The sequence below is a fragment of the Sinocyclocheilus rhinocerous genome, unplaced genomic scaffold (assembly GCF_001515625.1).
Source record: "Sinocyclocheilus rhinocerous isolate Xijiao unplaced genomic scaffold, SAMN03320098_v1.1 scaffold3268, whole genome shotgun sequence".
NCBI lineage: Eukaryota > Metazoa > Chordata > Actinopteri > Cypriniformes > Cyprinidae > Sinocyclocheilus > Sinocyclocheilus rhinocerous.
In genome coordinates this window covers 172,015-180,820 of record NW_015626712.1, presented here as the reverse complement: position 1 = coordinate 180,820, position 8,806 = coordinate 172,015, and the positions used below count along the sequence as shown (strand labels likewise).

Sequence of the window (8,806 nt, the reverse complement as noted above, 5' to 3'; positions counted from 1 at the left end):
AAGAAGTATAAAAATAAATTACATTGGCACACTGTCGTTTATCAAAAAAGAAAATGTGCAAAGATGTTTGTAATATCATATCATTTAATTTAACACACGCATATCATTGCTCTCTTGTTGATTTTGATTGCTTCCATTGTCATCATTTGTAAGTTGCTTTGGATAAAATCGTCTGCTAAATGACTAAATGAAAATGTAATATCAAATACTAATACTCCAGACAGCGTGGATAGATTTGTAAAACAGAAACACTGGAAAATCCTTGAACCCTGTTATGATAATGTCCCTGTCTGTCAGATTTTTAGCTTATCGGGGCTTTGTGAGCTGGTGCTGGGGTTTCTTGGGACTGAGTGTATGAGTCGTGATTCCAGCTTATGTGGTCCTGAGTATTCGACAGGAGTTTCCTGATTCCCAGTGCAGCTATGTAGGTTTTCGGGCCACCTATAGATTAAACCAAGATACCCTGCTGGAGATGGCCTCCTCCTTCTCAGGCCGGTCGTACTCTGAACACAATGGTGGTGGTATGGGGATCCTCACAACCTTATCCACATATGTGACCCTGGACCACCCCTCAGATTCCAGATATTCAAATAGTTGTATCTCGACCAAATATTGTCCTATCCTAACAAACCATACATCAATGGAAAGCTTATTTATTCAGCTTTCAGATGATGTATAAATCTCAATTTTGAAAAATTTACACTTAAGACTGGTTTTGTGGTCCAGGGTCACATATGGTGCAGGATCCACAAAGACTTGTTCAAATATGAGGTCCAGCAGGTCATCCACATATCCTGTGCAATATGACATTGTTTATTTGTAGATAGTTATATATTGAGTTTTTCCTCATAGCTTGCAAGTAAAAATGCAATACAAAATATAATAGAAATGTTCATTAGTTTTAAGTAAACTCTGAAGTAAACATACCGAAAGTTGCTTGTGTCTTCACTTCTCTGACCCTGTATTCTCCCTTCTTGGCCTTCGGAAAGGTCACTTTGAACAGCGGTTGACCTGCTGCTGTTGTGGCTTGAGGACGCCGGCGTTCTCGTTGTAATTTAGTGCACCAGGTACAGTCTGAAAGCAAGAAATACATTGTCTACATACCATGACAACAGTGTATGCAAATGTGAATTTAATTTAACAATAATTACGTTACCTGCACAACATTCCCAGAAATGGAAAGACCACATTTTTGGGTGCAAAGCGTAGTATGATATGGTGGTGAGGACTTAGTTTGGCTGCATCCTTCAAAATTCTCCAACTTGTAAAATACCAAAGCTCCTAAAGATGTGGATATGTTCTTTTATTATGCTACTCAGAAATAGGAATTTATTACGCATTTAATTTAGCATTTAATTTTGCAAAGACATGCTGTATGTTTTGCATACAATTTTTTTGAAGTAACTTAATTGCTTCTTTAGACAACATACCAGCAGCCAGCCACTTGTTTTTGTCTCGACTTTTCCTTGGTGGATGTAGACGTGCTGGAAAATTGATGTCTTCATGTGTGTGTTTATCTTGCACATGGTTCAGGATAGACGTCCATTTAGCTACTCTTTCAGGCCCATTGCTTGACGCTGCAGCAGTCCAATAGATGTGATTTTTAATGCTACACAACCACTTACGTAGTTTCTCACACCCCCTTCAACTGGCAAATTTTCTGCAGCTGTTTATGAAATTCTTGGATATTACATTTATAGTAGGTAGTCAACCAGAATGCCTATTACCACCGCGTCAATGCCGCAGCGGCAAATACAAATCACTTGTTTGCGAAATTACCACCAGGTGGCGCAAAGGTACGGTTGACACTGTTTGCTCAGTGTAGGCCTATTTCACTTTTTATTTTATCAGTCTACAGCACAAGCATAGGGCTTTGCTATTTCCACAGCTGCAAAGGTATTCAAGTCACTGTGTTTACCTCATCCTTTGAAACGAAAATATATTATAAATTAAATATACAGAATATTTTTAGGAAAAAAGTCATGTTTTTACATTTTTACTTACAAGGCTGATAGTCACTTCGAAAAGACGCGCTAGCTGAGAGAAGTTTCATCAAAGCTGACTAAAAGGGATCTAGGATGGATAATTTCGACGAACTTGATAAACCTGTGATATCTTCTTTGGGGCGTCAAAGGAAAATAAAAGTGAAGCATTTTCACGGAACTTTGCTAAAGCAGCACGTTACAGTGGTGAGGGAAAAGCTCCCTATCGCATGTAATCACAACAACAAATTTCAGGCGTCTACATTGTCAGCTGAGGAGATTACAAAGATTACCCGAGGGTTTTTGTTTAACTCTGGAACATGAAATGTGGAGTTATCTGCTTTTGCCAAAAAAAAAAAAAACTGTTGGAGTTATTTGCTTTTGCTAAAAAAACAAACTTTTAATGTATAAAAAAAACATACTTTCAATGAACTTTAATTTTGTAAGTTACCTGTATTTTTAAAGTTATTATTACTTAATCAAAACAACCCAATTGCAGTTTGATTGCTATTGCTTGGAATGCACAATAAAAAAAATAAAATAAAAAAACATGATTTCTGAAAATGTATAAAAATGGGAGTTATCCGTTTTGACAAATGAACTCTTCAAATATTGTCTTTAACCAGTTCAAAAATGATACCATAATATAAGGTAGTGTTTATCCTAAGAAAAATGTGAGGAAAAAAATGTTTCTCAGTTGTTGTGGTTGTTACTGTGCGTCACACGTTAAGTGTGTCAGAATGTCACACAACATTTAAATGCAAACAATGCACCCTCCCCACGTTAAGTCTAGCCAACTCAGGTGAGCTCCTCAGACGAGGTACAGTAGGCTATTTTGTTTTCCTCTCTGTCCCGCTCACAACTGAGCTCTAAGCCCGTCAAGGTAAAGCATGAACTCGGAAGCACTCGGATCACCATGTAACACCAATAAATGTCTTGCATTCTACAGTGTATTTTGTCAGTGTAATTTGGCTATACATTACATTTATAATATAAGGGGAAAGTCTGATAATAGTTAAAGTACTGAAATTATGTTTGTTTTACGATCATTTAGTTTGATGTATTTCAAAATGGTTTAAATTAATATACTGACAATCTAAAAATCACTGGGTTTAATTTGGTAGTTTTTAGCCTAGCGGCTGGGTGAACAGAACAGAACACATGTTGGGCTAACTTGACCCAGAAAGTTGGGTTGTTTACAGTATTATTTATGAGTTTATTGTAATCGTTCATGTTTATAGTAATAATAATTATAATATATAACCTCATATATGAATGAGTATTTACAGATTAACTTTATATATATACGTTAACTTTAAGGCATTTTTTAATAAAGTAATTTGTGTCAGACTTCTCAGTGTGTCTTTTATGTGAGATTATTGTTAAGGGGATATTTCTGCAGAACAAAAATGAATTGAAAGAATGTCTACATGTTTTTGTCAATGCAGTGAAAGTCAGTAAGATCTAATATTGATTTGAGATACACTATAGTACACTATAGTTCAAAAGTTTTAGAGATTTTTAAAAATGTTTTTAAATGTTTGCTCACCAAGGCTGCAAATTTGATCCAAAGTACAGCAAAAACAGAAATATTGTGAAATATTACTACAATTTATATATTACTACAATGTGAATATATGTTAAAATGTAATTATTTCTGTGATAGCCTTTTTCATAGCCTTTTCTTGTGTGATTACCATACTGCAGTTACTGAACCAATAATCTTCTCCTGATGTCTGATTTGGTAGCTGAACTAAACCAGACAGTTATAGACAGGCATATCTAATAGTATAGACAGGATATAATTTTTTCAAGAAATGATGGAAACATTGTTATTTTATTATAATGTGGGTGGCCTTTGGATTGGTTCTGAGAAGAAACTTTCATGCCTGCCACACCTTTGGCTGCCAGGGAATTATGCCTCAGCGCAGAAGTAGTCAGCAAGGGTCTCCCTCACACGATTTGCTTCCCTTGCTGCATTGTTGCTCCCTACTCTGCTGATGTTCTGCAGTGCAGAGGCTTCTCCATCAGCAGCTGGGGTTAGTGGGTACCGCACAGTCCGTGTTGTCCTCCGCAGGAAGTTGTGTAGCACACAGGTGGCCTTCACACAGGCTTCTGTATTGGCAGGGCTGGCGCCAATTACACGCCGTTATATTCGCCACTGTGCTGCGAGTATACCAAACGCATTCTCAACTGTCAGTCATGCCCGTGAAAGCCTGTAGTTGAACACCCTGTGTCTACCGGGAAGGGTGGTACCTGGGAAGGTTCTCATCAGGTCTCTGCAGAGAGAGGGAAGGCTTCATCTGCAACAAAGATGTGAGGCTTTCTGGCTTAGCCAGAGTCCCACCATCACTGTTTTTCCCATAACTGCCAACATCTATGATGCGGAAGCAGTATTTGGCATCTACAACTGCTAAGAGGACAATAGAGAATGTACCCTTGAATAGTGATCCAGAGTTGTTGGGAGCCTGGATCACTACATGCTTTCCATCAATAGACCCAAGACAGTGTGGGAAATTCCAGCAATGGTGGAACTCTGAAGCAATGTCCCGCCCATCTTCTGTGGTAGGAACAGGCATGTAGTCCTCCACCAGGGAATCCCAAATGGCCTTTTCCACATCTGCAACAATACCAGCTATAGTGCTGTGCCTAAATCGGTAGCTGAAGCAAATATGAGTCCCCTGTTGCAAGGAACCTGTGGCAATATGTATGTGTGTATAAGTTCTTTTGCTTATATATATATATATATATATATATATATCAGGGGTGTGGACTCGAGTCACACGACTCGAGAGAACATTTGGGCGGCGTTATGCAAATCTTCCCAGATCGTGACGTAGGTATGTGGGGGCGCGTTAGAACGAGCCGTTTTAGGTAGGAGTGGTTAACTCTGAACTTTTATAAAGAATATCTCTTTGGTTTTGAGACTTTAGTGTTTGAGACTTTAGTGTTCCAAATAATGGCTCATTGGCTTAGATATAACACCTAGAAGCATATAGCTATTCTTATGCACTCATGCAAAGTATGTTGCAGCTGTTATTTCTATGAAATTAAGTTGTCTTTGCTATTCTGTTACTAATTTTTTTTTTTTTTTTCACTGCTTGTCCTATTTTGGCACAATCCCTAAACTGAACTTGACTAGTTTTACTAAGGGCACCCATCTCACATGAAATTGAACCATGTCAAACATATTCCACCTGCCTTCCTGATATAAATTACTATACATTTGATATGGTAATTAATACTGAGACACTAATTTGGGCAAAAAGCACTAATGACTTGTTTAAGACTTGAATCTTAAAGCTGAGGACTTGCAACTCGACTTGGACTTGCCTGTCTTGACTCGGGACTTGACTCGAGACTTGAATGCAAAGACTCGAGACTTACTTGTGACTTGCAAAACAATGACTTGGCCCCACCTCTGATATATATACAGACACATCTTTATTAAGAATCATACAAACATTAATTAGTTAATTATACGGGAATTTGGATATATAGTGACCTCTAAACTGATCAAAATATTAAAATCAACAGGGTTCAGTAAACGCGTATGTTTATTATACTCACCATAAGCAAATCACCATCCGTTCACCTGGGGAACTGGCTCGGCGAAACTGTAGTTACAGCATTTGTAACATTTTAACCTTAAAAGCCACTTTAGTTTGATTACTTGTGTGTTTTTGATGCTTACAGATTGAGCTTGAAAATGAGTCTGTCACATCTGTCACAATCCCTGTCTGTGTTTCTTGTGTCTGTGTTTAATGACTTTTAGTTTGTAGTTTTGTGTCCCTATTGCTTCCTTTTTCCCCTCATGTTTCCCTGCTGCTCTGCTCTCTTGTTTGTTGCCATGGACACTAATTTTACCACCCATTCCCTTGTTTGTTTCCATAGTTACTCATTAGTTCATTGGTTCTATTTAGCACATATATACCCCTGTGATTCAGTCATGGTTTGTCAGTCGTTGTTTGGATGTACACCGTTTGTGTTTTTCCTGGTTTCTTGCTCCTTGTGTTTCCCAGTTAGTGATGGTTAAATGAAGCCTCGTGAAGCACTGAGACTTTCCTCTGTCTGTTTTGGGAAAAGAGTCAAAGCTTCGAGAGTGTTGAAAACCGCGCTATCTGGTGGTTAGTAAAAAATAAAGCTGCCAAAAGCCCGTGAAAGAAGCTCCGTAGGACGAAACAGCCACAACACATTCCATAGATCGATTCATGTGCACAAATAAAAGCCTAACAGTGTGTGTGTTTGTTGAGTTTCTTTCTCTCTGATAAATTCATTTACCCATTCTTACTGGCATTAACTGCCACGGTTTAATATCAATATGATGTAACAGAAGAATATATGAATTGCATATGGCAAATATTTTATTTTCCTGAAATAATTTGTATTCTTTATACAAGGCTGTATGACTGGTTATTTAAAACGTAATTAAGTCCGAATGAAAACTTACTCGTGAAGTAAGATCTGGGGGTTTGAACATTCCGGCACAAAGTGAGTCGTGCACATGATTGAACAGAAAGTGAGGCTTTGTTTGTCATTGGTCACATGATTTCTACTTTAACAACACAAGCCTCGAATCAAGGCTTCATCTGGCACGCCCATTTATTCTCGGCACGAGCTCCGATGCTTCGGTTCAAATGTCACATCACTATTCCCAGTGTTTGTTTATCTTTTGCTATTAAAACCTTGCTGCATTTGGATCCTCCACCTTCCGTGCCTCCCACATTGCAGCATCAGAGAAAACTTTAAAGCTGAGGGTGATATTAGATCATAAAAGTACCCGCAAAATAGTTTTGCCATCTCGCCCTGAGACAGCAATTGATCTTTTGTTGCAACTAAAAACAAACCTCAAGGTGAATTATGACTTTAGGCTGCAGTTTGAAGATCCTGAGTTCGAAAGTGCATTATGTGATCTTGAGAACATTGATGAGCTACCCTCCAAAGCATCTGTGAGGCTCATCAAAACAGTTGAACTGGATGCCCATTCTACTGACACAGAAGACACAGTGTTGCTTTTTCCTCCTCTTCTGAACATGCAAACAGATGGCATTTTTGTATGATGTTGCGTTTGCTTTGAGAGAGGGCAATTCTGACTACATTAAAGAAGGAAAGCTTCTTAAATTGACAAGGGATCAAAAAACATTACGTACTTGAGAGGATGGTCGATACAATCTATAGCTTCAAGGCATACCCAAGTGATGGTGAGTTCACCAAGGCAACTGAAGCTCTAGTGAAAAAGCACCCCTGCTTAAAGGAAAATGGCTTGAAGACTGGATTTGATGGGTGGAAAGTGTCCCTGAAATTCAAAATGGACAATTAAAGGAGCAAGCTTAAGCTGCGTTCACACTATCAGCGACTTTTGTTGCTGCATGTCGCCAGGTGCTGGCGATGAGGTCGCTAGTGGGCATTCCCACTACTGGTTGCCTAGTAATGTCAACATATTGGAGGCAAAAGACTATAATATAAATATAAATTGGATGCATAAAAACAAAAATGAATGAGAAATAGAGCCTGCTTTTTTCCATTGCATATGTTTATCTACGGCGAAAACGCAAACGCCGATCTGTCTGGATCCACAAAACCATTTAGGCTCGGAGTCGGCACGGCGAGTACCACCGGCTGTTGCAGGAGCTGCGGCTGTATGGAGTCTGGTTCCAGCAGTACTTCAGGCTTGACCGGACCCAGTTTGATGAGCTGCTGCGGAGAGTGGGTCCTCTAATTGCAAAGGATAACATGAGGTTCTGCTTATAAGTTTGCATATCCCTTGCAGAATAGACAACTTGTTAATAGTTTCATTTTATTTTAATAATTTACCTTTTGTAGTAGTTGTGTCTCAAAATCATACAGTCAGATATTAGAACACCAAAGATTTTGCTGGACCTGGAGGATTTTTTCTGAAGAACAGCGGGCAGTATAACTGGTCAGGACAAACAAGGGACTAACAAACAACTATCACAAAACATGACAGTTGTGGATTGCCCGGGTAATGACACACAGTATTAAGATTCAAGGGTATGTAAACTTTTGAACAGTGCCATTATATGTACAGATCTGTTATGTAAAATAGCTTATTCAGGACAGTACTAAAAACAAGCAAAATTTATGATATCTTTTATTCTGTAAAAACGAACATTTCTCATATCCTGCAAGGGGCATTTAAACTTATGAACAGAAATGTATGTAATATTTAGCCATAAAACTGATAAAAGTCATAAATATCTAGAAATCAAGAAATTAAACAAAAATGTGTTTAAATGTGGTAAAAGATGTATTGACAGCCTCAAAGTTTGCCTCAAAAATTGCCAGATTTTCTCGCTATGCCATTTTTTTTCTGCTGGACCTGAAATCTGTTCTCCCCCCACATCTGTTGAGTGCAAGGGCGTAGTTTTGGTTTGAAAATTGGGGGGGGTCTAAGTGTGAACTGTTTTGTGGAGTCCCGGGTCATGCTCGCTTATAAGGTTTAATTATTTGTTTGTTTGCTTATGTTTATTTTTGTAAAATGATCTTATGTGCTATCATCCACGCATGCAAAGTTGGTTGATAACATAACTGCAATAAAGTAATAGCCTAGTTAACAATTACTTGTTTACATAGGATATATAATGTAGCCTATTGTATATTATTTAGGCACTCATAGGCTATAGTTTGTACAGAGCCCCTAAAGGGACATGGTGGTGGGAAAAAATTCGGGGTGGGAGGAATTTTTTTTTTTGCGTTCTCTCGCAAAACTTTTGCGTTCCCTCGAGAAACTTTGCGTTCCCTTGCAAAACTTTTGCGTTCTCTCGCAAAACTTTTGCGTTCCCTCGCAAAGATATTTGCGTTCC

At 38.4% G+C, this 8,806-nt stretch overlaps 1 pseudogene; it reads right to left on the bottom strand.

Moving 5' to 3' along the window:
- Positions 1-441: 441 nt before the first annotated feature.
- Positions 442-6,267, bottom strand: LOC107716278 (uncharacterized; annotated as a pseudogene).
- Positions 6,268-8,806: the final 2,539 nt, after the last annotated feature.